Below are 27,942 nucleotides of genomic sequence, written 5' to 3'. Positions count from 1 at the left end.
GCTTGATACCAACCACCTGAAGCTTAGAGGAGCACCCCCTTTCAGACCTTATAATTTGCATTTGGCCTCAGGACCTACACAACCACTTCATTCTTGGCCCCATCCAGGCCTATGTCTGTGACCTTTGAGCCAGACAACAAGAAGAAAATGATATCTAAATATTGCCCCAAATTAAGCTAGTTGTTAACACCCATGACACGTATCCTGTCTCCTGCTAATTTCTCTGCATTTCTTTTATTCTCTGGACAGTTTGGGACCCGTTTAGCGGTTTCCTTGAAGGGAAAAGAAGCTTGATCCCTTTTAAAAGGCAAAATTGTCTTTATTCCTCCCAGAGCCAAAGCCCACAGAAGTTCTTAATGCTGGAGGGACCTCATTTGAACAGCAATCATTTCATGTTTCCTAAAGAGGAATTCAAACACAGTCAAATGGCTTCTTGGCCCTAGACAGTCAAGAGTTCTGTCTTCTCCTCCTGAAACCAAGCGTGGCTGAGACCCGGATGCAAGACGGGGGTTAAGATGGAGCCTTGGAGTACATGGCATGAGATAAGATCATGGTGGCTTCTTTCTGAACCAGTCGCTTCCTTGCTTCTCCAGATTTTTCATTGACCTTCCAGATGTCCCCAGCAGCTACATAACAGCATGACCTAGGAGAGCCTGGGCTGTATATGTTCAGTGTGGTCTGTGTTTCATGTGCATGGTGACCCAGTTACCACTGGGTAATTCCCAGGCCAGGAAATGATTGCCCCCTGGGTCTCCCTTGCCCAGCACCTAGGAAGTCCCTCACTGCGATATGAACTTGGCTGCTGCATTTCTCAGAGATGCCACAGGGAACACCCAAATCAATGCACATTCATCGTTTCCACTGGAGTTGGGAGCTTGGGGCTTATGTAAAGGAGTGAGCAGTTAGAACCAGACCCTAGCTGGCTGAAGACCAGCTCTGTCTTTGAGAAGACTCATCCTTTTCTGCTGATTCCTGGCTTGGTTCTGGGCTCCCCGATCTCTCACTCAAGCTTGGAGTTTCTCATTGCAAAAGAAAGATGGGCAACCAGAAGACTGGTGGTCATTTAGGACATTTGCTGCTGTCTGTATAGAGAGTGGAGTTTTAAAAGATGCCGTGAGATGAACCAGGTAGTTCTTAAGCCTAAGGATCCAAGTTTTCCAAACTTTATCATATTCACCTCATGAGTGTCACTGGAGGACATAGGAGAGGCTTCCAGAGAATCTATGAGGCTTCCTGGAAAAGTTGTTTTTTTCTTCATATGATATGATTCTGATAAGAAAAACACAATACTGGCAATTTAAAAAATTTAGATACTAAATTTGTTTATAACTTTCAAATGTAATCGTTTAAATTTTTAAGTGAGCAACTTTGGTTTGCATGACTGAGCACAACTTTTAAATATCTGGCTTTATTCTTGAAATGGCTACATCAAATCATTTTTAATAATTCTTTCAAATTCCTGATAGCAGCAATGAGTAAGGGATAAAAAAATTTAAAAATCATTTGTACAAGCATTGAAAACTGGACAGCCATTGAAATGGTATCCTTTTCTTTCCTCGACAAATTTAATGTTGAAATTCTTTGTGGCAGTAAGAGTAGATCTCTATGTGAATACAACTTTTTCATATCAAACATTTCAAAATAAAGTTGAAGCCTTAATTTGACGCAAATACCTCTAAGTCTGGATCTCATTGTTGAGGAAAATACATCTCTTCTTCTAAAGAGACTCAGACACACAAGCACAAATATCTTTAGTGAGAAAAAATAAAAGGAAAAAGCCAGGCTTCTTTCCATAGTTTTTGTTCTCCACACACCCACTGGTCTCTCCCACACCCATGTTCTAAGGTCCTGAAATTCACCTTTATATTATTAAGCACCTTTGTGCTGGTCCATTTTTGCTGGCTTTGGAAGCCTTAGCCTTTGGTCAGACTTAGAATCTCCTCCAAGACTTGGGTTATTTTCTTACTTTGAAGTGTTAGGCAGCAGGATTCTGACAGACACAGCAGCCAGTCACGAAGGGCACCTGGTGCGGACACATTGAGACACACTCAAGTGAATAGCAATGGTTTTGATTTTGCATAATGAGGCATGATGTACCCAGAGCATTTTGCATAATGTAAGAACAATAAATCCGTTTGGCCTTGTCATTAATTCTCAGGGCTGTGCATTAGGTAAACAAATTGCATGTCATTATACTTTAAAAGTTTGCAGGAAACGAGGAGGCAAGGATTCTGTTATTGTACTTTTTAAATAATAAACACTTAGTAATTGTTTAAAACTATCGGCGTAAGTGGGCTGTGATTCATTTGTAGTTTCCTCTTTGTCTGGTGCTGAGTGGAGACACAAAAAGCCACCTCCATGAAGTGGCTGCTTGCCTGGAACTGATAAATGTATCACATGCCTGCACGACTTTATCTGGGAAACAGACTTTGATAGCTTGCTAGGATTTAGGTCAGTGGATAATTCCGCACAAACAGCAAATCTTAATGCTATTGACAAAAGAAGGGACACAAATAACTGACAAATTCCATAAATCCCTGGCTTATGAGTAGCTCTCTTTCATAGATTTATTGTAAGTGTCCTTGAAAGCTATCTGAGAAAAAAATTGGCACGCTCTCCACGCTTTGACAGTATAATGTTCAGAGTTGCCGATAACTGAGTTTCCCATGAAAGCTGCTGTTCAAGAAAATGGTGCCTTAGGTGGCAAGCGTTTTATCTTTGGGTAATAATATGAAGAGAAATTCCACGTGGAAGAATGGTCAATGAATTACATAAGTATCATTTTCCCCGAGTGGGCAAATCCTTGGCAATTTCCTTTAGGGGTTAGGGAGGGTGGAGGATGAAATCTAGTTTAGGGGAAGAACCTGGCTATCATGTGTTAATATTGGAAAACCTACTTCTGTCTTGAGAAAACAAACAAACAAACAAACCTGTGCATCCACGTGCCTGGAAAGCAGACTGTGGGATAAGAGATTGAACTCCTGCTAAACATGCCTGGACTGCAGCATGGCCCTCACTGTTCCTATCTACCAAATCACTCTTGATTTCCAACTCGACCTCACAGCCCTCTAGGCTTGCTTGGTGGGGTCACTCTAGAAGGTGTCTGAAAATGTCAAGACCCCAAATGTAGCAACCTTATTCTCTCTTATTTCTGGGACCTGCTCTTATTCTTTTTTTTTCTGGGACACTTCTAGATGGTGCTCCTCCAGGCAGGTGAGATCCCCGCTTCCAGGCATTGCTTTAGCAACTCACATGGGACCCGAGCCCGGGAGAAGTCAGAAAGTGATTGCTGAACAAACATGGAATGCAGGCGGCCCTGACCTTAATCTCCTTATTCCAGCATCCCCTGAACTGTGGTGTCTGGGCTGCCTGGTATCCGTCTAGAATGACTTATTTTGTGTGTCTCAGCTCCAGGGGATGTGAAGTTTTCTGAGCATGTAGTTTGTGTTTTTAGTTTCTTTTCAGAGTTAGCAAGAAGCACAGAAATATATCTCTACTAGAGAGTGAATAGATATATCATTATTTCCTCACAGCAGCATTACCCAAATTTTAGTTATTCAAGTATAAGTCTCATGATTTGGGATAGTTCTATGTTCCTATTTCTGTTATAAACTTAGTGCTCTTCTTTAAATAGACTTGAGTTATTTTTATTATTTTATTCTATTTTATATTTTTTAAAGACTGAGTTTTGCTTTGTCACCCAGGCTGGAGTGCCGTGGTGCAATCATGGCTCACTACAGCAATTGAACTCTTGGGCTCAAGTGAGCCTCCTGCCTCAGTCTCCCAATTAGCTGGGGTTATAGGTGTGTGCCACGACACCTGGCTAATTGTTTAATTTTTTACAAAGATGGGGTCTCACACTGTTGACCAGGCTAGTCTTAAACTCCTGGCCTCAAGGAATCCTCCCACCTCAGCCTCCCAAAGTGCTAGGATTACAGGCGTGAGCCACTGCATCTGGCCAATGGACTCAACTTTTAATTTAATAAATATATTTTCAAAGATATTTTACATCACTTTCATTATTGTTATCATTTGTAGTAAAATAATTATTTTGTTTTTGTTTTTGTTTTTGAGACGGAGTCTCGCTCTGTCGCCCAGGCTGGAGTGCAGTGGCGCAATCTCGGCTCACTGCAAGCTCCGCCTCCCAGGCTCATGCCATTCTCTTGCCTCAGCCTCCTGAGTAGCTGGGACTACAGGCACCCGTCACCATGCCTGGCTAATTTTTTGTATTTTTTAGTAGAGACGGGGTTTCACTGTGTTAGCCAGGATGGTCTCGATCTCCTGACCTTGCGATCTGCCCGCCTCAGACTCCCAAAGTGCTGGGATTACAGGCGTGAACCACCGCGCCCAGCCAAATAATTGTTAAAATACATATATTTTAAAACAATTCCAGAGCATCTTCTTGCCAGGAAAAGGCCCACTGCTCTTTGTTTAAAAAAAGATGAGGAAGTAGGATTGGTAGGATGAGCAGTGTTTAAAGGGTTGTGAGACCATATGGGCACCAGACTGATACCACCTCTGTAAAAGACTCAGAACCATGGCTGGAATCAGGGAGAGAAGACCTGTACCTCGCCATGTGTCTCAATGCTAGTTTAATGCAGTATCCATGTGCTAACTAAAGTTGCTTCTAATTCTATTTGCTGATAAACTCTAGACCCAAGAATGCTGCTGCAGGGTCTCCATACATCAGAGCACACGTTGTTCTGGCCTATCCACTGAAGAGCTGGCAGGTTTGAGAAAAGACTGCCCTTGTTGGATGGACACAGGGAGAACAGAGACTCTCCCAGTTCCTTTTAACTCTCATGCCCATAAGACTTCCAGCATTATCTCAGCTCCATATTTTTTTAGAATAAATCTGGTAATTTAATCTTTTTTTTCTACAACTATGAAACTCACATCCAAGAGAATGTATCTTCTTCACTGCAGGAAGTATAGGGTATGTCTAAATTAGTGGTATTTTCACATACCTACAATCAGCAACATAAAACCAGATTGACTCCTGAATTAGAAATCAGATGCAAATACTCTTTTTTTTTTCAACTTTTGTTTTAAGTTCAGGGGGTACATGTGCAGGTTTGTTACATGGGTATATTGTGTGATGCTGAGGTTTGGGGTACAATGGATCCCATCATCAAGGAAGTGACCACAGAACCCAATAGACAGGTTTTCCTCCCTACCTCCCCACTTGACTATTCCCCAGTATCTACTGTTCCCATCTTTATGCCCGTGGGCACCCAGCGATTAGCTCCTGCTTATACATGAGAACATTTGGTAACTGGTTTTTTGTTCACGCATTAATTGGCTTAGGACAGTGACCTCCAGCTGCATCCATGTCGCTGCAAAGGACATGATTTCATTCTCTGTTATGGCTGCATGATATTCCATTGTGCGTACGGACCACATTTTCTTTATCTAGTCCACCGTGGCTGGGCACCTATTGATTCCACCTCTTTGCTATTGTGAGTAGTGCTGCAGTGAACGTATGAGTTCATGTGTGTTTTTTTGTTTGTTATTTTGTTTTTTTTGACAGGCTGATTTATTTTCCTTTGGGTATATACTCAGCAGTGGGATTGCTGGACAAGTGGTAGTTCCGTTTTAAGTTCCTTAAGTTCTTTGAGAAATCTTCAAACTTCTTTCCACAGTGCTTGACAGATTAATTGACATTTCCACCAACAATGAATAAGCATTTTATTTTCTCCACAGCTTCACCAGCGTCTATTATTCTTTGGCTTTTTTTGTTTTGTTTTGTTTGTTTGTTTGGAAACAGAATCTCACTCTGTCACCCAGACTGGAGTGCAGGGGTGCAATCTCGGCTCACTGCAAACTCCACCTCCCAGGTTCAACTGATTCTCATGCCTCAGCCTCCCAAGTAGCTGGGATTACAGGCATATGCCACCACACCCAGCTAATTTTTGTATTTTTAGTAGAGACAGAGTTTCACTGTGTTGGCCAGGGTGGCCTTGAACTCCTGACCTCAAGTTATCCACCCACCTTGGCCTCCCAAAGTGCTGGGATTACAGGCGTGCACCACCACGCCTGGCTAATTTTTGTAGTTTTAGTAGAGATGAGGTTTCATCACGTTGGCCTGGCTAGTTTCGAACTCCTGACCTCAGATGATGTCAGAGATGCCATCTTGGCCTCCCAAAGTGCTGGGATTACAGGCGTGAGCCACCGTGCCTGGCCTATTTTGTTACTTATTTATAATAGCCTTCTAACTAGTGTGAGATACTATCCCACTGTGGTCTTGATTTGCATTTCCCTAATGCCTCCAGTTAAGGTCTAATATCTAAACTCTATAAGGAATTTAAACAAATCAACAAGCAAAAAACAAATAAGCAGGCAGAAGACATGAACAGACACTTCTCAGAAGACGACATCCATGCAGCCAACACATATAAAAAATGCAAATACTCTTAATAACAATATTGTCTCACAAAATAAAGAAATACCCCATTTATCAAGAACTTCTTGGGACTGCGTTGTTAAAATTTGTGGAATTTCAGATTAGGAACTTAATTAAACATGTTTCCAGTGAATTCATCCAATGAAGCTTGTAGGTGACTCTCCAATATTACAGTCAAGACTTACTGATTGCTTGGTTCCCTGGCTTGCTGGAGGAGTAATTCTCAGATTTGATGCACACACAAATTACTGATCTGTCTAAAATGCAGACCCTGATTGAGCAGGTCTGGGGTGGGCCTAGGATCCTGCATTCCTAGCAAGTGCCCAGGGCATGCGGTCCCTGCCGGTCCTAAAACCACACTTGGAATAGCAAAGCGCTGTGTGGCTTGGGTATTCTTTTCTTCATTGTAGCATCACTCTTGAGATGTTTTAGTACCTGGCATCCAATCACCCCCACTTTGCTGTAGAAAAACTGTCCTATGTGGAGAAATAGGAACACTTTTATGCTGTTGGTGGGAGTATAAATTAGTTAGAGCATTGTGGAAGGTAATGTGGCAATTCCTCAAGGATCTAGAACCAGAAATACCATTTGACCCAGCAATCCCATTATGGGATGTATACCCAAAGGATTATAAATCATTCTACTATAAAGACACATGCACATGTATGTTTATTGCAGCACTATTCACAATAGCAAAGACTTGAAACCAACATAAATGCCCATCAATGATAGACTTGATAAAGAAAATGTGGCACATATATACCACGGAATACTATGCAGCCATAAAAAAGGATGAGTTCATGTCCTTTGCAGAGACATGGATAAAGCTGGAAGCCATCATCCTCAGCAAACTAACACAGAAACAGAACACCAAGCACTGCATGTTCTCACTCATAAGTAGGAGTTGAACAATGAGGACACATGGACACAGGGAGGGGAACATCATACACCGGGCACTGTTAGGGGGTGGGGGTCAAGGGGAGGGAGAGCATTAGGACAAATACCTAATGCATGTGGAGCTTAAAACCTAGATGATGGATTGATGGATGCAGCAAACCACCATGGTACACGTATACCTATGTAACAAACCTGCATGTTCTGCACATGTGTCCCAGAACTCAAAGTAAAATTTTAAAAAAAATCAAAAAGAAAAACTGTTCTGGGGTCTCTTCCTCTATAGGAGAGGTCTAAGATTTCAAGTCAGAGAATCACAGGAAAGGGTTCTGTTCCTGATTTTAGCTTCGGTGTTATGAAGCTGAGACTAATGATCTTGAAAATCCATGGAGGGGGCTCCCAGTCTTCCGGCAGCAGGTTGTCTGGGTGTCTCATTTTTTTTTCCCAGCAAAACATGGCCTGATTTTTTTCTTCAAGTGAGTTTCACAAACATTACTTAAAACCTATTGCTTTGGGAAAAATGCACTCCAAAAAATATTTGTATGTATGTATCTGGCATTATAAAACACAAACGTTATTATGTTACTCTGCTCCTAACAATAACGCCTTTGAGGCAGCTGTCACAGGGAGCAACCACAGGTGGCAAGAACATTCCTGCCCATCAGAAAGCAAGACACAGAGATGCCATTGCAAGATAACAACAACCATTTTTTAACAATACGAGTTAAATCTTGTCATGACTGTAATTATCTGTGATGAATTCCAAAGGGATGCCAGTATTTTGACATGTACCAAATTGGAGGATGAGCACTCATTTGAAAGCACCACAGCCTTTTGTTAATGGAACACTTTAGAACCCAGTTGCACAGAGAAACAAAAAAGTGCCTAACTTGAACTGCAAGCTGCCTGATACAGCCATTCTCTTGGCACACTCTCACGCGCACATAAACAATATGGAACTTTGACTGTAAGGATGTAATGCACTCCCAAAGATCCGAGGGAAGCCTTTGGAATATGCAATTGCATTTCATTCTACCAATTGACGGAGATTTGTATAGATGTGATTCAAATGGCATTTGTGTACGGTACATTGCCACGCATTGTTTTCAGGGGAAATATGTGGTAACATTACATTACACACTAATGCCATCCTGTGTAATGATACAGTCATCTCCCAAATAAATTGTCTAAATACTTTAATTTTCCAGAAGTCATCTTTGACTCTTGGGTCCGAGAATTTAAACTCAAGTGGTACCCTGTGTTCTACAGGGTTTCTATGGTAACCAGACCAGACTTGTGGGAGCTGAGCTTATGGTCTCGATATAGCTTTGTAGCTTTGCTTAGAGGAACCTGCTCTTGACAACACTTACCTTTTCGGCAGAGACACAGATGATAAATTATTGCTAGAAGAAAAGTGAGAAAAGAACAAAGAGAGAAGCAGGACAACCTTATCTGCATACAGGACACTGGAACCGATGAAGGAATCAAGACTTGACAAATTGAGACTCTGAAAAGCCAGAGCTTATCAGATTCCTAGGAGACCCCTTCATCCTCAGCCTGCGGCTTTTCCCAAGTGGCTCGCTTGATTTTTCCCATTCTGTTCTGGCTGCCGCTGTCACTCACTCATCAGATGGAATGCCTCAGGTTCACGTCACTGCCTTTCCTTTCGGACGCCTTGGTCGCATTGTTATCCATTATTAAGTGGCAATAGCTGAAGCCCTGTTCTCACATTTTTACTAACAAGAAGCTAGGTTCTGCATATAATGTGAAAAATGAGATCCAGCCTCTGCTCTGAGGAAGCTCATGCAACTGCGACCAAATAATGAGACACAAGAGACCAGGATACAAGTGAGCTGGAGCGGAAGAGGCAGAAACAAAGCAGACCCTAGAACAGTGGTAACTGGGGGGTTTTGTTAAGTAAGAAGGTCTCCAGGCTCATCTTTCCTCTTTGTGGGTCATCCTATCCTGATACTCTGTCTCCCAGTTCTGTCTCTCACTCGCATGGCCTCCGTGAACATACCTCACATCTAACAAATACATTCACTCGTTCATTCATCCAAGACTTATCGAGTATCTATGTGCCAAGCACCATTCTAAGCCAGAGTGTTGAGACATGGCTAGCAAAAGTCCTGCTTTCATGTAACTAGGAATCTAACAGGGGAGATGGAAGGAAGGAAGAAGGAAGGGAAGGGGAAGGGAAAGGGGAAGGGAGGAAGGGAGGGAGAAAAAGTATCAGAAAAAGTACAAAAAATACCATAAGGTAATGGGATAGAAAGGACCAACTTAGACTGGGTGGCCTGGAGGTTTTCTCTAAAAAATCACTATACAAACTGAGATCCAAGTAAAATGAAAGAACCAGTTACACAGAGATCAGAATGCAGAATAAAAATAAGAGAGAAGAAATTTATTATACTTTAAGTTCTAGGGCACATGTGCACAACATGCAGGTTTGTTACATATGTATACATGTGCCATGTTGGTGTGCTGCACCCATTAACTTGTCATTTACGTTAGGTATGTATCCTAATGCTATCCCTCCCTCCTCCCCCCACCCCACGACAGGCCCCAGTGTGTGATGTTCCCCTTCCTATGTCCAAGTGTTCTCGTTGTTCAATTCCCACCTGTGAGTGAGAACATGCAGTGTTTGGTTTTTTGTCCTTGTGATAGTTTGCTGAGAATGATGCTTTCCAGCTTCATCCATGTCCCTACAAAGGACATGAACTCATCCTTTTTTATGGCTGCATAGTATTCCATGGTGTATATGTGCCACATTTTCTTAATCCAGTCTATCATTGATGGGCATTTGGGTGGGTTCCAAGTCTTTGCTATTGTGAATAGTGCCCCAATAAACATATGTGTGCATGTGTCTTTATAGCAGCATGGTTTATAATCCTTTGGGTATATACCCAGTAATGGGATGGATGGGTTCTAGATCCTTGAGGAATCGCCACACTGTCTTCCACAATGGTTGAACTAGTTTACAGTCCCACCAACAGTGTAAAAGTGTTCCTATTTCTCCACCTCCTCTCCAGCACCTGTTGTTTCCTGACTTTTTAATGATTGCCATTCTAACTGGTGTGAGATGGTATCTCATTGTGATTTTGATTTGCATTTCTCTGATGGCCAGTGATGATGAGCATTTTTTCATGTGTTTTTTGGTTGCATAAATGTCTTCTTTTGAGAAGTGTCTGTTCATATCCTTCACCCACTTTTTGGTGGGGTTGTTTTTCTCTTGTAAATTTGTTTGAGTTCTTTGTAGATTCTGGATATTAGCCCTTTGTCAGATGACTAGATTGAAAAAATTTTCTCCCATTCTGTAGGTTTCCTGTTCACTCTGATGGTAGTTTCTTTTGCTGTGCAGAAGCTCTTGAGTTTAATTAGATCCCGTTTGTCAATTTGGGCTTTTGTTGCCATTGCTTTTGGTGTTTTAGACATGAAGTCCTTGCCCATGCCTATGTCCTGAATGGTATTGCCTAGGTTTTCTTCTAGGGTTTTTATGGTTTTAGGTCTAACATGTAAGTCTTTAATCCATCTTGAATTAATTTTTGTATAAGGTGTAAGGAAGGGATCCAGTTTCAGCTTTCTACATATGGCTAGCCAGTTTTCCCAGCACCATTTATTAAATAGGGAATCCTTTCCCCATTTCTTGTTTTTGTCAGGTTTGTCAAAGATCAGATGGTTGTAGATGTGTGATATTATTTCTGAGGGCTCTGTTCTGTTCCATTGGTCTATATCTCTGTTTTGGTACCAGTACCATGCTGTTTTGGTCACTGTAGACTTGTAGTATAGTTTGAAGTCAGGTAGCATGATGCCTCCAGCTTTGTTCTTTTGGCTTAGGATTGACTTGGCAATGTGGGCTCTTTTTTGGTTCCATATGAACTTTAAAGTAGTTTTTTCCAATTCTGTGAAGAAAGTCATTGGTAGCTTGATGGGGATGGCATCAAATCTATAAATTACCTTGGGCAGTATGGCCATTTTCATGATATTGATTCTTACTAGCCATGAGCATGGAATGTTCTTCCATTCGTTTGTGTCCTCTTTTATTTCATTGAGCAGTGGTTTGTAGTTCTCCTTGAAGAGGTCCTTCACATCCCTTGTAAGTTGGATTCCTAGGTATGATTCTCTTTGAAGCAATTGCGAATGGGAGTTCACTCATGATTTGGCTCTCTGTTTGTCTGTTATTGGTGTATAAGAATGCTTGTGATTTTTGCACATTGATTTTGTATCCTGAGACCTTGCTGAAGTTGCCTATCAGCTTCAGGAGAGTTTGGGCTGAGACGGTGGGATTTTCTAAATATATAATCATGTCATCTGCAAACAGGGACAATTTGACTTCCTCTTTTCCTAATTGAATACCCTTTACTTCTTTCTCCTGCCTGAAAAAGAAAAAGAAAACACCCTCAACAGGGACCAGATGAGACTGTTCAAAGAATAAAAGGAGGCCAGTGTGGCTGGAGTATAATGAGGAAGAGAAGGGATGAAATGGCACCATCCCAGAGACTTAGGTAGGGGCTTGATTGTGGGGCTTGCTAGGACCTCGGTTTGATCCCGAGGTGTGATCAGAAGCAGCTGGAGGACTTTTTGCCAGGGAGTGGTAACCATCTAAAGGCCATTCTGATGCTGGGTAAAAAACAGACTGGGGCTGGGATGTCCAAGAATGAGAGGAGGTAGAGCTCTGTTTGGAGACATTTGCTTACCCAGGTGAGATGTGATGATTCTTTTAATTTGGGTGGTGATAGCAGAGACAGAGGGAGTAGAGAGATCTGTGGTACATTTAGGAGGTCAATCTTAATGTTGGGCAATGGATTGGATGTGGGAGGTTGGCTGATAAGAACTCTGAAAAGTTGAGACAGGAGATAACAGATGTTGGTCTCATTGGCAGAGTGGTCCTGTTTAATGCTGGTAAACTGGATGAGGTCACTGGTGAGAGGGCACAGAGAGAGAAGAGGAGAGAAAGGGAAGGGAGGGGAGGGGAAAACGAGGAAGACGAGAAAATGAAGAGGAGAGGAGAGGAAGGGAAGGATAGAGAGGGGAGGGGAGGAAAGAGGAGATAAGAGAAAGGGAAAGGAAAAGAGGGGGGAGAGAAGGAGTGAAGGGGAGGGGGAAGTGGAGGTGAGAAAAGGGAAGAGAGGGGAAAGGCAGAACAGGAGAAGAGCAGAGAAGAGAAAGGAAGGGGAGAGGACAGAAGAGGAGAAAGGAAAGGAGAGGGATAGAAGGAAAGAGCCAAGTCCTAATCCACAGGTGCCCAGCCCCTGACAGGCTTGCACAGGAGGAGGAGTGAGCCAAGGAGGCTGAGAGAGGAGCCCCAGTGTGGCCATAGGGCATCCATTAGCTAAGCCAAGAACATATTTCAAGGAGGAAGGAGACATCTGTGCCTAATGCTGCTTCTTGGTCAGTAAAGATAGGAGTACTGAAATGACTATCCAGTATGGCAGCACAAAGGCCATCAGTGGCCTTCACAAGAGGAGTCTCCATAGAGGAGCCAAGACAAAAATCTCTCAGAGCAGATTGAAAAGGGAGTTCATTCAGTCACTCAGTGCACCTATTTATTGGGCACCTACTACATGCCAAGCCAGGCAGTAAATGTAACAGTCAAAGGTCCCCCATTGCAGTGCTTATATTATACTTGGGAAGAGATCGTGAATGAGATGAGTCCTGTGAGGGATGTGTGCTACAAAGTAGAAGAGAAAGATTGTAAGAGGGACAGCTGTGCCTGGGAGGGGAGGAGGTAGAAATTTGGGTTAGGCTGGTTTGAGAAGACCTGGCTGAGAACATGACATGTGAAGGAAGAAAGGGACTGAGCATATGGATTTCTGGGGAAAGAGCACTACAAGCAGAAAGTGTAGCAACCGCAAAAGCCCTGAAGTGGGAGGGTGTTGAGAAGCCCCGAGCAGGCCAGGGCAGCTGGAGTTGAAGACACGAGGGGAGAAGAGGAGAGTGGCATCACAGAAGCCATGGGGAGCCTGAACGGCAGGACCCTCTGTGCGCAGCCATGAGGGCCAGGAGGGACACCGGGGCTTACTCCCAGGGCAATGGAGAGTGTGTGGGTGAGGAAGCGCAGACAGTTATTTTAGAGGGTGTGGTAGATTACTTACCATGCTTACAGTTCTATGTGCCAAATTCAGACCGAAATCACATTTCCCCAGGAGATCTACCCCACATTGTGTCCATTTTCAAGAGCCACCTTGGCTCCCCCATCTACCACAACATTGGACATTTGTTCTTTTAGCTTCCTAGCATTCAAACCACTTTTTCTTTATTGACTCAGGCTACTCCCATCCTCAGTCTACATGGTTCTGATGGGAGTAACTCTGCTTCCCAGCTCCAGTGTGTCACATGATCCTGGCTGGTCCATGGGAGCCTGATATCCCTTTGGCCATCATGATTGTCCCGTAGGTGAGTGTGTGACCCAGCCCGGCAGCTCAGAGGTCATTCCTGGATTTTGTAAGAACCATTATGAAAGAAAAGTTTTGTTTTGGTGGATTTTTTTCCATAAGTTATTGGGGTACAGGTGGTACTTGGTTACGTGAGTAAGTTCTTTAGTGGTGATTTGTGAGATTTTAGTGCACCCATCACCCAAGCAGCATACACTGCACCATATCTGTAGTCTTTTATTCCTCACTCCCCTCTCACTCTTACCCCCAAGTTCCCAAAGTCCATTGTATCATTCTTATGTCTTTGTGTCCTTATAGCTTAGCTCCCACATATCAATGAGAACATACAATGTTTGGTTTTTCATTCCTGAGTTACTTCACTTAGAATAGTAGTCTCCAGTCTCATCCAGCTCACTGCAAATGCCGTTAATTCATTCCATTTTATGGCTGATTAGTATTCCATAGTATATATACACCACAGTTTCTTTATCCACTCATTGATTGATGGGCATTTGGGTTGGTTCCACTATTTTGCAATTGTGGATTATGGTGCTATAAACATACATGTACAAGTATCATTTTCAGATAATGACTTATTTTCCTTTGGGTAGATACTCAGTAGTGGGATTGCTGGATCAAATGGTAGTTCTGCTTTTAGTTCTTTAAGGAATCTCCACAGTGTTTCCATAGTGGCTGCACTAGTTTACATTCCCACCAGAAGTGTGGAAGTATTCCCTGATCACAGCATCCACGCCAAAATCTACTGGTTTTGGGGGAGGATTTTTTTTTTTTTGAGACAGGATTTCACTCTGTCACCCAGGCTGGAGTGCAGTGGCACAATCTCTGCTCACTGCAACCTCCACCTCCCAGGCTCAAGCGATCATCCCGCCTCAGCCTCCCAAGTGGCTGGGACTGCAGGCTCATGTTACCATGCCCAGCTAATTTTTGTATTTTTTATAGAGACTGGATTTTGCCATGTTGCCCAGGCTGGTCTCGAACTCCTGGCCTCAAGCGATCCACCTGCCTTGGACTTCCAAAGTGCTGGGATTAGAGGCATGAGCCATCTCGCCCTGCCAGAAAAGTTCTTAAGGATGATGTCCACCTGAAGTATGGGGCTGCCTGCAGGTGACAGCCAGCACTGAAGAAAGCACTCAGTCAAGAGACAGAGTACAGAGCCTGATGACCTTACCTTGGCCATGGATGCCAACATCCTTGAAGCTGCATCTTCCCCCTGTCTTCAGTTACAGGAACCAAGTCCCTTTTTTCTCTTGCTTCATCTATTTTTGATTGATTTTCTGTCACTTGCAGCTCACACAGTACTGAATACACTTCTTGTCTCACATTCAGACACTTCCTTTCCATTCTGAAGAACCCTGCCTGCAGGTGTCTTTCTGCTTGCTACTCACCTTCTGCTTTCTGCTCCTCTACTTTGGGATATGTATTTTAATCCTTTGGAAGCACAAGTGCCTCAGTAGCCACACATCCCCAAAATGCCTTCCTCTGCTCATGGCAGTCTGCTCTTCCTCCCTTCTCCCTTCCTCCCTCCCTCTCTATATGCCCATCCTTCAAGATGTGGTTTAGATCTTCTCTTAATCTTTAAGGTCCTCCTGATCACTGTGGCCTCCTTAGATCTTTCTCTCCCTAACTTCCCTCCATATATGGTCAAGAGCACAGAAGTTAGAGCTGGATTGGCTGGGTTTAGATCTCAGCTCCACCACTTACCATTTGGGTGATCTTGGGCAAACTCCTTGCCTTCTCTATACTTCAGTATTACTTTCTGCAAAATAGAGATAAGATAGCATTTGGTGAAGTAAGCTAGGCACTTAGAACATTGTCAACCTTATTGTCCAAGTTCTTTCTGGATCCTACCAGAAAACAAAACCAAAAGATACCCCAGTTGGGTCATTTGAACAGAGTATAGTAAAGGAATATCAGGACACAACAAAGCAGAATGTTATGTAGCAGGATTAGGAACAGCAAGGAGACTTCCCACCGTGAGGTCTGAGGAAGCAAAGACAAAGGATGCTCTGACCCAGAGAGATTGCTCTGTGAAGTGCACCACTGGAGGGGAGCTCTGGTGTTTAGACAAAGGAAACAACCAGCCCACAGTAACCCTGCAGAGAGTAAGTGCTCAGGGAAATGGAGAATACGTTCTCAGACGCGATTTTCTCATTCCTGTCTGCTCTATTGTTGGAGTTCCCCATTGGCCAACCCCAACCAGAAGCCAGAGACCAAGGGTGCCATTGATGGTTCATGCTGTCAGCCTCCTGGTCATTGAACAGGGTAGGGGAGGGTAGGAGTGTTCTGGAGAAGATATCTAGAACTGAACTATGAGTTGTTGTTATCCTTTGTCCTATATTCTGAGCGCCTCTTGCATAGACTTTCTGACCACACCACTCTCCTTCTTATAGATTGCAGGCCCCTGAAAGTAGCAATAAAGACCCGGTGTCTGAGATTACAAACTGGAGACTCTAGGGACACAACAATGAGACAGTCTCGTCTTACTTGGGCCATGTTGCCTTGTTTTAAAAGTTGGAATTACTCATCAGTATTCAAAACATAAGAGATTATGCACAAAAATACAGATTTGTGGCATTTCCTGTGAGACCACTCAGACAGCCATCAGCCCACCTTTTCCTTGACAACATCTGCTGTTGCTTCAGACATGGCACGTGCTCTCCAGAGTCCCACAGCTCTTACCTGGCTGCCTGTCCTCATCCATGCTCCTCTCCCAGCCCTGTAGAAACTTGAGTTTGGGACATCTGCCTATTCCTTAAAAGTGCCTAAACCTCAGTAGGTACCTAGCAAGCTAATGATCTACCTATGAGGGTTATAATGTTACTACTAAAGACTAAATCAGCTGATGTTTTTGGCAGGGAAGAATAATTAGTAAATTCATTTGTTATGCTTTTCTGTGCACTAATATTTTCAAAGATAATTGCTTATTCAATTACTGTCCTTTGCCTTTATTGAGGGTATTACCATAAGAAATTAACTGATGTATATTCTGCTTTATCGGTGCATCCTTTTACAAATAGAACACAAGAAACCATCACAGGCAGGGGCATCCAAGGGCAGGCTCTGGATGCAAATTTTCAGCCAGGGGTTTCCAGAAAAAAGACCCATCCCTCTGTAGGTGCCCCCAAGCCCATTCTCTCTCAAGGATGCCTCCACTTGACATTTCTCCCTCTCTCCTGAATCATCGATTTATCCGCTTTTATTATCAAGAAAATATGTTTTAGTATCCTGTTATGGGCTGAAAATGGGTCTACCATCCAAATTTGTTATGTTAAAATACTACCCTTCAGGACTTCAGAATGTGACTGTATTTGGACATAGGGACTTTAATGAGGTAATTAAACTTAAATGAGGTCATACTGGCATGCCCTAATCCAATATGCTTGGTGTCCTCCTAAGAAGAGATTAGGACACAGACACACACAGAGAGAAGGCCTTGCAAAGACACGGGGACAAGGCCATCTGCAAGCCAACGTGAGAGGCTTCACAGGAAAGAAACACTGATAGCACCTTGATCTTGAAGCTCCAGCCTCTGGAACTAGGAGAAAATAAATTTCTGTTGTTCAAATCACCCAGTCTGTATTAGTCCATTTTCATACTGCTGTAAGAAATACCCAAGACTCAGTAATTTATAAAGGAAAAGATGTTTAGTGGACTCACAGTTCCACATGGCTGGGGAGGCCTCACAATCATGGCAGAGAGTGAATGAGGAGCAAAGGCACGTCTTACATGGCGGCAGGCAAGAGAGCGTGTGCAGGGAAATGAATTGCCCTTTATAAAACCATTAGATCTCAATGAGACTTATTCACTATCACAAGAACAGCACAGGGAAACGCACCCCCATGATTCAATTACTTCCCACCAGGTCCCTCCCATGACATGTGAGGATTATGGGAGCTACAATTAAAGATGAGATTTGGATGGGGACACAGCCAAACTGCATCACAATCTATGGTATTTGTTATGGTAGCCCTAGCAAACTAATAAACGGCCTTTTAAAAAAATCTCGCTTAGAACCCTTTTACACTGCTGGTGGGAATGTAAGTTAGTACAACCACTATGGAAAACAGTGTGGAGATTCCTTAAAGAACTAAAAGTAGACCTACCATTTGATCCAGCAATCCCACTCTTGGGTATCCACTAAAAGGAAAAGAAGGCATTATAAGAAAAAGATACATGCACATGCATGTTTATAATAGCACGTTTTGCAATTGCAAAGTTATGGAACTAACCTCAGTGCCCAGCAACCAAGTGGATAAAGAAAATGTGGTGTATATACACCATGGAATACTATTCAGCCATAAAAATGAATGACACAATGTCTTTTCCAGCAACTTGGATGGAGCTGGAGGCCATTATTCTAAGTGAAGTAGCACAGAAATGGAAAACCAAATATCATATGTTCTCTCTTATAAGTGGGAGTTAAAGCTATGAGGATGCAAAGGCATAAGAATGATAAAATGAACTTTGGGAACTCACAGGGAAAGGTTGAGAGTGGGGTGAGAGACAAAGACTACATATTGGGTACACTGTACACTTCTCCAGGGAAAATGCACTAAAGTTTCAGAAATCACCACTAAAGAACTTGTCCATGTAACCAAAAACCACCTGTACCCTAGAAAAAACTGTTGAAATTAAAAAAAGAAAAATTAAACCTCCTTAGATCCCTCCTTCTTTGAGCTATAGCCATTTTCCTGTGAATATTTTAAAGCAAGCTTCTAGTCACTTGTTCAGCTCTCATGTTCTTCTCTGTGCAGTCTGGGCTAGTTGTCACCCCAGCCACTTGATTGAAGCCACCCTTCTCATGGCCACCAATGCTGTCCAGGGTGCCAAAGGAAGTGGTTGCTCCTTTTTGCTCATTTCACCCCACCTCTCAGGGGCATATAATCCAGTGGTTCCTCCCTCATCCATCAGACATACTATGTTCTCTCAGTTTCTGTATCACCCCACTCTCTTGCTGTTTCCTCTCCTACTTCAAGGACTACTTCCTAGTCTCCTTGGCTATCTCTTCTGAACCCCCCAAATTTAGAGTGTCCCAAGTCTCTGTGGTAGACTCTTTCCTCTTTCATTTCTAAGCTTTAACTCCCAAATGTTATCTCCAGCACAAACTTTCCCGTGACTTTCAGACTCATTTCAGGCTCAACTGCCTATCTGATAGTTCCTTAAGGATGTCTAATGGTCTAATACATCTCAAACTTAGCATGGCCAAATGAAAACACTTGGTTCCAGTTCTTCCCAATTTGGCCCTTTCCGTCATCTTTCCCATCTCAGTAAATTGCACCAACCTCAGCCCCATTGCTCAAGTCAAATTACAAGAAGTCAACTTGAACTCTTCTCCGATCCCTCACACCCAAATGTCACATTAGCTTTGCTCCGAAATAATGTGACTTTTGAAGTCACATTAGCTTTTCTTCTAAAATGGTTCCCAAATCTATCCACTTCCCCAGCTCCTGTCTTCACAGCTGCCAATTTAGTCTGTATGACCTCCATTTTACACCTGGGCCATTGCAAGAGCCTCCTACCTCGCTCCCAGCTCCATCCCTGACTCTAATTACCATCTGTTCTCCTTAAATATGTAAGATAGGTTATGCACTTTCATGCTTAAACCTGCCACTAAGATTAAAAACACACTCCCAGCACTACAGGGAAGATACGGTCTGGATCCTGCCTCCCTTTCCAACTTCATCTTCTGCACTTGACTATGCTCCAACCTTGATCATTTTTTTTCCTAACATACCAAGCTTATTTATACTTTAGGGCTTTTGCAGTAACCAGTGGATTCCTCCCTTGCCTGGAACAAGTTCTCCCAGGTTTGCTCACACCTGGTTCTTCTCCTTCAGGCAACAGCTCAGATGTCATCCAGGCAAGGAGGCTGACCATTAGCAGATGAGCTTCCAACACTCACTGTATGGATACTGCTGATGCCCAGCCTAGGTCCTCCGGCAGTGAGTTGGCTGTTAAGGGCACACAGCTGCCCACCTTCTCTGGAAAATGACTCGCAATGTTCAGGAGCCACCTAACCATGAAGGAAATAGCCTTACTGAGGGCAGCTGAAAGGTGATGACTAGATAAGAGGGCCTGGGGTGTCTACAACCCTGCTGTATGGTTAATGCTCCAGAAGCCCTAATGCTCAGCCACGGCTAGACTCTACCCAAGATACGTCCTGGCTTACCTCATTATCTCACATCCTTATAATTGTTTCCTGACAGTGTTCCCTCAATGACTCATACACACCCAAATCCCCACCTCAGACCAGGCTTCTAAGAAACTGGACTAAAGGCACACATCACCCACCTTTTCTTTTTGTTTATTTTACAGCATGTATTATTATTTGAATTCATCTGGTAGATTTGTTTGCTTATTTTCAGTCCTTTTATCTCACTATAAGTTCCTGAAAAGTAGGTGATCCATGTCCAGTACCCTTCAAGCCTAGCACCATGCTTGGTACACAATGGTATTACATGAGAAAATGAAAGAATGAACAAAAGACTGCATGCAAAGCAAGCCACACATATTACATGACTGACTAGCAAGATGCTTGTCTTTTGGCACAAAGGTAAAAAGTGAACACATGGCCTGGGTCATTACCCTTCCCTTCACAGATGTCAATTTGAATTAATTTAGGACAGTCACATAACTTCACCACTCAAAAGGTATTTCTCCCAATGGGTGTTCACAAGCCAATGTATATTATGAGTGATTTATTTCTCAATTTGAGGATAAGCAACTTCTAGGCATAGACTGGAACGTTTCTATTTTTGCAGAAAAGATCAAGAATAGTATCATTCCGCAAATATGTGTGCTTGATGCTCCAATTACTATTGATAATGATAATTATAATAATAATAATTATCATTGCTAGCATGTTCTATGCCTTATGTATTTGTATATGTACTATCTGCTGTACATAGATTATCTTCTTGAATCCTTGAAACAACCCTGTAAATGAAGTGGGAACCAGCCCAGCTTTACAAATGAGGGTAATGAAGTTCAGGGCATTTAAATAACTTGCCCAAGATCAGCCAGCCGGAAAGGATGAGAGTCAAATAATTCCAGCACATGTGTCTAGTTTTATGAGCAAACGGGTCCTGTTTAGACAGAAGGTGGTGGGATTGTGCATCCCTCTTTTAATTGTTGCATCAGTTTAGTTGCAAGAGATAGATAACCTAACCCAGAATGGCTTGAGCAAAAAAGGCTTCTGTGATTCTACATCTCATGTAAATTAACATGCAGTGGTACTGTCCAGGGAGCCTCTGACACCAGGTGTTGCTGGATCCAGGAGCTCAAGCAATGTCACTAGGGTCTGCTTTTCTCCCTTTCTCAGTTACCTCCATGCCCAGACAGCATCTCCCCGCGTGGTATTGGGATGACTGCTGTAGGTCAAGCTCACACCTTCCTACATTCACTGCAGTGGCATTTCCTGGAAGCCCTAGTGAAATTCTTCTGTTTCCCTACATCTGCGTGGGTAGCATATCCACCCCCACATCCACCCCCGCATCCAGAAGAATGCAAAGCCCTGACTGGCCAGGACTGAGTCACACACTCACACTGGGAGTAGACTGAGAAGGGAAGGGGGTGTATATCTTCAGCTGAAAATCCAGGTGCCCTGAGCAGGAGAAAGGCAAATCATTGTCAAAACCAGTGGATGGGCCAGGCACCGTGGCTCACGTCTGTAATCCCAGCACTTTGGGAGGCCAAGGTGAGCAGATCACGAGCTCAGGAGATTGAGACCATCCTGGCTAACATGGTGAAATCCCATCTCTACTAAAAATACAAAAAGAAATTAGCCGGGCGTGGTGGCGGGTGCCTGTAGTCCCAGCTACTTGGAAGGCTAAGGCAGGAGAATGGCGTGAACCCGGGAGGCGGAGCTTGCAGTGAGCCGAGATCGTGCCACTGCATTCCTGCCTGGGCGACAGAGTGAGACTCCATCTCAAAAAAAAAAAAAAAAAAAAAGGGGATGCCCATAAAAATGCCTCCTACCTCCATGATCAATTGACTCATCTGCCACTGGCCAGCTCAGTTTACCTTGAGTTCATTTCTCTGGGAAACACCCTTCTTCTCAGACACCCATGATATGTTGTCTGTGGACTAATAAACCTCACTTGGATAGACCAAGGGAAGTCTGATGCCATGTGCCACACCATAGCTCTCTGGCCAGCTGCTAAAACATCAGAGTGGGCTCTTGAAGAATCTGCTCAAGAAATTGCTTTTTTATGGTACCTGGGATCTCAATAAGGCTCAAAGCTAAAATTCCTGTTGAGAATTAAACAATATAAACAGGCTGGGAATGGTGGTTCACGACTGCAGTCCCAGCCCTTTGGGAGGTCAAGGCGGGTGGATCACCTGAGGTCAGGATCCTGTTTGAGACCAGCCTGGCCAACACGGTGAAACCCCGTCTCTACTAAAAATACAAAAATTAGCTAGACGTGATGGTGCACGCCTGTAATCCCAGCACTTTGGGAGGCCGAGGCAGGAGGATCACCTGAGGTCAGGAGTTCAAGATGAGCCTAGCCAACATCGCGAAACTCCATCTCTACTAAAAATACAAAAAATCCCTGGGTGTGATGGCGTGAGCCTGTAATCCCAGCTACTAGGGAGGCTGAGGCAGGAGAATCGCTTGAATGCTGGGAGGCAGAGGTTGCCATGAGCCAAGATTGTGCCACTGCACTCCAGCCTGGGCAACAGAGCAAGACTCTGTCTCTAAATAAATAAATAAATGGATTTTACTCTGGATACCCAGAATTAGCTACAGCTGTGTCACACAGCAACCTTACCTAGACAACACAACTATCACTCAGGTGCCCACCACGTCATTCCGCCACTGCGTGTCCTCTGCTCCCTTCTTGTCTCTGCATCCTTTAGGAGGGCAAGACAGATGGTGAGCAAACTAACAAATGGACATGATGATTGCAGATAGTATAATCGTATGTGCTAAGAGGCTGAGGCAGGAGAATTGCTTGAACCCCAGAGGCGGAGGTTGCAGTGAGCTGAGATTGCACCACTGCGCTCCAGTCTGGGGGACAGAGTGAGACTCTGTCTCAATCAATAAATCAATCAATCAATAGTACAAGTCAAGCCGCTGACATGTTTTGTTTGAAACCCACACCCATCTCTCTCCTTATGGAATAGCACTTCTTCCTTTCTTTCACCAGCCATGTGGCTTGGTGGTATTAACTCACTCCCCGCTACAGAGGTGGTCCTGGACTGATCTAAGCCACTCCACCCTCCCCAAGGACATAGCAGTTGGTTCCTGAATAGTGTTTACCTCGATCATAGTCAATGAGTGATAAGGAGATATCTCCTGATGCTTCTGTAAAAGAGAACCCTCTTCCTCTGTTTTTCCCCCTCTCTCTCCAAGTGTGTTGTTTGAAAATGTAGAATCTGGAAATGCTGTGGCTGTTTTACTATCAAGAGTGCTGAGTGCTGAATCTGTAGAACAGAGATGGGATGGGTTTAGGGGGTGGAGTGAGGGACAGGTGAAGGTTGAGGACAGGTAAAGTCATAAGATTTCCAGGTATAAACACAGATAAACAAAAAATATTTTATGTACCCTGCAAAATGTCCCATGTAATTTTAGAACATAATTGCATTAAAATTATTTATTATTCATCTGAAATTCAATTGGGCATCTTATATTTTTATTTGCTGAATTTGCAACTCTATAAAGCTGACACTGTAGAAGGCACAGTCATGACAGGAAGAGAAATCAGATTCCTCCTGGGGCACCAGCTTCAGCCACTGGGTCAAACCTTCCCTGAACACATCAGTAAAAGGAAATAATCAACTCTCTTGTCGGTTAAGCTTGAGCGGGGTGTTCTGTGTCTTGCCCCAAAAAGAGTCCTGATGTATTAGTCCATTCTCGCACTACTATAAAGAAATGGCTGAGGCTGCATAATTTATAAAGAAAAGAGATTTAATTGGCTCACAGTTCTTCAGGCTTTACAGGAAGCACGGTGGCTTCTGTTTCTGGGGAGACCCCAGGAAACTTACAATCATGCAATCACAGTGGAAGGTGAAGGGGGACCAGACACGTCTCACATGGCTGGAGCAGGAGGAAGAGAGAGCGGGGGAGGTGCCATACACTTTTAAACAACCAGATTTTGTGAGAACTCTGTCGTGAGAACAGCACCAAAGGGATGGTGCTAAACCGTTTGTGAAGGATCCACCCCCATGATCCAATCACCTCCCACCAAGCTCTACCTCCAACTCTGGGAATTACAACTCGACATGAGATTTGGTTGGGGACACAGATCCAAATCATACCACCTAACTGCTGCATATGGACAGCCTAGGGTGAGAAGAAAATTCAAGGCCAGCAAGACTGGAATGCAACCTGGCTAACATCTGTAAAGAAATATCATATAAATCAGAAGAGGATGAGGCTATGGGGGGAAATGAGAAAGGAGAAACAAAGAAGTGTGCCTTGGCAGTGCCTGTGCTGGATGTGGTCAGAAGAGCCCAGTCTCCATGACAGATGTGCCCCTCTAAGGATAAGCAAATCCCCCTAACATTCACGGAGTCCTAGCACATCCCAAAGCACTGTGTTAAGCTCTTTACAGAGATGATCTCATTTAATACTTTCCCAAATCTATAATTTAGATACTCATATTTATCCCCATTTGATTACTGAGGGATCTGAGGCTTAGAGGGATTAAATAACTTGACCAAGTCCTACTAAGTGACAGAGCTGGGATTGAACCAAGTCACTTGAACCTCCTGCTTAACCACTCTGCACTTCTCAAGGATGCTAAGAAGCACAGACACCATTTTATAAATCCTTTTTAATTTTTGTATGGATATATAATAGTTGCACATATTTGGGCATGCATGTGATATATTGATACCGGTTTACAATGTGTAATGATCAAATCAGAGTAATCGGGATGTCCATCACCTCAAACATTTATGTTTTCTTTGCTCTGGGAACACTACACATCTTTTCTCCTATTTTGATTCCGATGTATTCTTTCAATTTTCTGATTTTTTTGGTTGTCCATAACTCCCCGAATGTGAAGAAAGTCCTGGCTAGGGGATATGTGTATTTAGGCATCTTGGGCCCTGCATCTCCCACGGTAAATTAAGACATTGGTTATATCAATACACCAAGTCCCCTTTTGCTTTATCCAAGGAAGTCAGCATCCCTATGCCTGGTCACTTCTGAATCAGAAAGGTTTCCTTTTTCCTTTTGGGCTTTTATGTTGTTCACTGACTTCCAGTTCTTTTCAGATAGCTTTTTAGATTCAGAAGGATTTGGTAGGAAGTTAATTTTTTGCTACTGTGCCTGTATTTCTCCCCATGTTAATTCCTGTGGAAGGACTCACCAGAGCCAGTCTTCCCTGGAAGTGCATCCACTGAGTTAGGAATATTTAAGTTTACATGAAAGTAGGTCCCTCCTCATGCCACAAAAGAAAAGAAAAGAAAAAGGCAGCCCCCAGATAGCACCAGAAATGATCCAACTGAACCTATGCTTCTTTTGCAAGATGCTGAGTTCAGTTGAGACATAGAGGAAAAAACTCACTGCTGGCTGGTAGACCTAAGGTATCCCCTTTGCTCAGTGTCAGAAATAGTAGGTATAAAGCCCAGTGGACAGACACAGTTGATCAAGAAATATTTATTTCTTTGTTTTTCTGTAACTCAATTACTTTTCTAAGACGCTATTTTCTATGGGTTGGCCAGAAATTAACCTCAGTCTCTTTGTGTTTGATTCTGAGGTCATGTAAAAGGTTGCAGTGAATGAGCTCATAGTGCTCAGGCTTTGGGTCGGGTGTGCGCATCTAGTCCTCAAGTTGTCTGCCATTTAGCTACTGGACGACCACTATCTCAGTCATCTTGGCCACATGATTCAGAGGCTTTCTGGTAGTTTCTAGGCAATACTGAGGAATGTAGAATCTTTCTGAGAGACAATTCTGGGTCTTATCTTCCTGGCTTCACCACCAGCTAGTGATCTGGATTCTTGCTGCTTCCAACTCAGGAAGAAGCTTCACCAGGAACCTTGAGGAGCAAAACTCATCTTCTCTCTTTTATTATCCAACACCCAAGGAAATTGCTCCTCCACCTCAGGTGGGAGGAGCAAAGCCCACACCCAATCCTCTGCTTCTAGACAAAACATTTTGCCCACAGCCTATATTATTTCTCCTTATTTATTGCACTGAGATGGTATGTTTATGTCCCAGCTCCATCTTTTGGTTTTATTTTAAACAATCCTACATTTCTAAGGTTTCGTGAATTTGAAATAAATAAACCAGAAAGGATCTTAACTACTCATGTAGATCCAGATACATAAATTATTATTGAACATGTATATGATTTGAATATACATATTTTAGCTAGGCTAAACCAAACTGCTGTAACAAGTAAGTCCCAAAATGCAATGTCTCAAACACAATAGGGGTTTATTTTTCATAAAAGTATGAGGTGGGTGTTCCAGTTACCAAGGAACAGGGTGATTCAAGAGCCTAGGTTCCTTCCGCCTGTGGTTCTGCCTTCCCACAACACCTCATTGTTGCCTGATGATCAAGGGGTCACGGCATCCAAGGTCCAACTACTAGAAGTAGAAAAAGAACATGGAGTAGACACACTTGCTCTCTGAAAGGCCCTGGTCCTGAAATAGGACACATTACTCCCCCCTATTCCATTCTTAGACACATGACCACACCCCACAGCAAAGGAAGCTGGGAAATGTTTTCCAACTTTGTGGCCTGAAAGAAGAGGAGCGTAGAGTTAATTGAGAGCCATACATTGTCAAAAACACTAACTTAAATACTCATGCTACATGCAACTCCTCTAACCTATTTAGTCTTCAAAAAGAAACAAATTTGAACAAGCTTTAAAGTTTAGAGGCTTAGTATAAAATTGAATGCAGAAATGCCTGCAGGCAAACAGGAACACTTTAGAGTTTTTTACCCATCCTTCCTTCGGGTAAGGGATGTGATAATTAACTCAAAGCAGAAGAGTTGCAATGACCAAGGGTCTCCATAACAGATTCCCTTTTCTCTCTTCTTTTTTTTTTTTTTTTTTGAGATGGTGTCTCACTCTGTAGCCAGGCTGGAGTTCAGTGGCGCGATCTCGGCTCACTGCAACTTCTGCCTCTTGGATTCAAGTGATTCTCCTGCCTCAGCCTCCGGAGTAGCTGAGATTACAGGCACACACCACCATGCCCGGCTGATTTTTTGTATTTTAGTAGAGACGGGGTTTCACTGTGTTGCCCAGGCTGGTCTCGAACCCCTGAGCTCAGGCAACCCACCCACCTCAGCTTCCCAAAGTGCTAGGATTACAGGCATGAGCCACCGTGCCCAGCTTTCTCTTCTTTAGTCTTCCTCAGTGTTTCTAAATTTTGGCATGCATGATGATGCTGCGCAAGGCTGCACAGTGAACCATGCAAAATAAAATGTATGTGCAACTAAGCACTTCTGCAAAATGAGTTTTGATTATACACAATACCACCGTACGCACCTGCTGACATAAACTGCCTCTATGTAAAACATTATTCCTCCGCACAAGGAAATCCTGGGCGTGGAAATAGTATGATTTAGTATCTCACTACATTCTCCCACTTCATGAGCATGGGTGGGTGAGAACTGCCCCAAAAGACCAGAGCCAGACTCCAGTGGAGCTCATGTTCTTGTCTTTGGGGGGCTTGGTCATCCTCCCCAGACTCAGCCACTGGAACAATCCCATGCGTGTGGGCAGCTCTGTCATTAAATCACTTTGAACAAACCCCTAGAGAAAATGAGTGAATCACGCATTGTATCAAGCATGAGTGGATGTTCTATCTAAGAGGAAGGACAGTTGAAGTCCTCACAGCTCTTTATCCACCACGCACAGGGGTGTTCTGGTTCATCCCAGAGCCTTGTCAGAGATATAGGAGGATCAGAGTTAGGAAGGATTGGTGCTGTTGAGCAAATTGAAATGAGTGCTGGTCTCCACGCAATTTACACGAATAATAAATTGTTTTACTCTGTAGGTAATTCCAAAAGAAGAATTTCTGGGAATATCTTGAGCAATAAAGTAGATAACTTTCTCTTTAATGGAAACAGATGATAACTTTGAAGGACCTAGAATGTATCTGCATAAAATTGTGATACATACATTGTGATATCAGTCTCATTTTCGTAGCCATGAATTCCTTCGCCCTGTTGGCTTCTGGTTGGGCTCAGTCATTGAGAAGAGCCAGAGGAGGTGTGAGGGCAGGAGGAGGCTGTAATTGGGGTATTTGCTACCCCGCCTGCATTCTTGCAGGGTTTCCCTTGACGT

The 27,942-nt window shown here is 43.3% G+C and overlaps 1 protein-coding gene and 1 long non-coding RNA gene across 3 annotated transcripts in view; one reads left to right on the top strand and one right to left on the bottom strand.

Annotated features, from left to right (window-relative positions):
• TMEM132D (transmembrane protein 132D) overlaps window positions 1-27,942 on the top strand; it is an 824,780-nt gene that overhangs the window by 627,602 nt on the left and 169,236 nt on the right. The window lies entirely within an intron of this gene.
• LOC129049277 (uncharacterized) overlaps window positions 26,110-27,942 on the bottom strand; it is a 29,992-nt gene continuing 28,159 nt past the window's right edge. Inside the window, exon 4 of the long non-coding RNA XR_008512254.1 lies at window positions 26,110-26,233. This is a non-coding gene — a long non-coding RNA (uncharacterized LOC129049277). The remainder of the gene's footprint in view (window positions 26,234-27,942) is intronic.

This window comes from Pongo abelii, chromosome 10 (assembly GCF_028885655.2).
Source record: "Pongo abelii isolate AG06213 chromosome 10, NHGRI_mPonAbe1-v2.0_pri, whole genome shotgun sequence".
Classification (NCBI taxonomy): Eukaryota; Metazoa; Chordata; class Mammalia; order Primates; family Hominidae; genus Pongo; species Pongo abelii.
The sequence above is the reverse complement of the archived record's forward strand: the minus strand, read 5'-3'. Positions and strand labels throughout refer to the sequence as shown.